The following is a 2363-nucleotide window of genomic DNA, read 5'->3' as shown; positions in this document are numbered from 1 at the left end:
AGCTTGGGGACACCTACAGCCACATGGGCGGATGACTATAGCCTAAGTAGAGCCTCACGGCCGGCTGAAGATAACAGTAAAAAACACGTTTTTCCTCAACCTCTGCAGTGGGATTTACATGAAGATTATTGAGGAAGGCTCCTGGCTAGGAAGATCCGCGCTCCGCCAGCTCCGAGCAACCCTGCTGGGCTCTGCGTGGGAGAAGAGGCAGCCCACGCCAGGAGGAGAGCAGCGTTTCACAGAACAGGCACCATCCCCGGCACCGGCACCGGCCCCTGCCAAGTGTCTGGTTGGGAGCTTCCTTGGGGACCCGAAACCACTCCTGGCCAGAGCCAGACTCCTGGTGTGAGCAGGGAATATCACTCTTCCCAAGTGCCAGATGTTCCGAAACCCTGAGTGCTGCCAGGTTCCCTGCGCTCACTTGCCTGAAAAGAACAAAAAGTCAGACCGAAGCGAGGGCTGTACATCTTTATTCCGTAACACGAGAGTTATATCTGCTGACTGCTGGCCCTGCCCCTGCACGCAGGGCACGTTCTCCCTGTTCCTCTTCCGCACAATCCGTATTTTGTCCGAAGGAGCAAGGACGGCTGCGTTGCTCGTATGCTTTAACACACAGACCCTCCCTGCACCACAACAGCCTTTCAGGCCCTGCTTCAGCAAGAGGTGAATTTTCAGAAGGTAAACATAATTTGTACACTAAATAAATATATTTTTTTCAGTAAGATCACGTATTTAAATATACTAAAAACTAAGCATAGCAAAAATAGATGAAAAAAAGCATTCTTTGTAAAAATAGTGTTTGTTGGTCTTTTTTTTTTTAATCCGTACTTATACATGTAAGTTGCAAACTACATAAATCACACAAGTTGGCAAGGAAGCACCTAGAGCCCCACCAGACAGATTTTCACCAGTTTGAATAAATCATTTTTCCCCACATTGCTTTCTGTGTTTATATAATCAGGCTTCTTTCCTTGCTTTGTTGAAATCTAAAAGTTTACTGTCCTTTTCTTTATATTAAAATCAGGGACTAAGCAACAAGCAAGAAACCATCTTTTTTTAAGGAGGTGCAGAGTCAGTATTTCCATTTCTGTTTTGGTGCTATTTTACACACCTCCGAAGAGGCTGCATCTTCCAATATTAATGAGGCCGCAGCGTTCATTAATTTACCCATTTGCTACAGGTAAATTCTGAGCAAGGTTTACTTCATCTCTTTGCTTTAAGGCAAACTTTGCTAATATATCCCCTATATATATAAGTTTGCTAATATATCCCCTTTTAACTATATATATAGTTTTACTGGCCCAAAAATCCATATATATATATATATATGGATAAAATCCATAAATTCCATATATGTATATATATGGGCTAGTCAAAAAAAACCTATATATGCACCCTATAATTCTCTATACGTACTGGCCAAAAAATATGTATGTAATATAGGACAAATATATATGTCCTATAGGTAATTTCATCATCTTCACTTCTGTTCCTAACATGCCACTGTTTTTATGACGACTGGATTTAGAGAAGTCATAGGCTGCAATTACAAAAATTTGTTGTTGCATATTAATATAAAATAATGAAGGGCATTCAAAGCAGACGTGAGCGAAGCATAAAGCAAAGCACATGGTGATACCTGTATCAAAGGTGCAGGGCTATCCCTGCACGGAAAGAGAGCTAAATTTAAACCAGCCATTTTTGTTAGCATACAAAATACCCGATAATTTAGACCTGCAGAGGGAGAGGGGAGGATCAAGCGGTCACCTCCAAGTGTCAGGTCTTCCAGGCCTCACGTGGATGGTGTTGGAAGGAGCAGGACGTTGCACGAAGCTCACAGGGCACCCTGAGCCCCTGCTTTGGCCTCACCAGCCTGGGGGGAGGCTTTGTTCAAAGTGGCAACTAAGTCCATGAAGGAGCCCTTCAAGTCAGTGGTATCATAAAAACACTAAATTCAAGTCCTTTTGTGAGAGCAAAGTAAAGGGAGAAAATTATTGTGCTGATTTACTTAGAAAAAAAAATAGAGCCTTAAAAAACAGACTAATGAAACCAAAGTCCTTTGGTACATCACCTTGGAGTCTACCACACATCTCCCTCTAGAAGATTTCTGTAATTACTTCAGATTCTGCCTTGATACAATTTCTGCCGCAACTGCACAGCTTTGTTTTTTAAAGTCAGCAAGTGATTAATATTTTTTCAGACTTTCCAAGGCTGTATTTTAACTGCTTCCTACTTCTCCTAACAGAAGATTTCACACAATGATGAGAACTGGGAACGCAGATACTGCTGCAGATCCCACATGTGCACACCACACTGCTCCTCAAAGCACATCCCAAAACACAGAGCAGCCAAGGAAGCAAGGA

Source organism: Tinamus guttatus, unplaced genomic scaffold, assembly GCF_059628265.1.
Source record: "Tinamus guttatus ecotype Peru unplaced genomic scaffold, ASM5962826v1 Tinamus_guttatus_pri_ptg000293l, whole genome shotgun sequence".
Lineage (NCBI taxonomy): Eukaryota > Metazoa > Chordata > Aves > Tinamiformes > Tinamidae > Tinamus > Tinamus guttatus.
The sequence above is the reverse complement of the archived record's forward strand: the minus strand, read 5'-3'. Positions refer to the sequence as shown.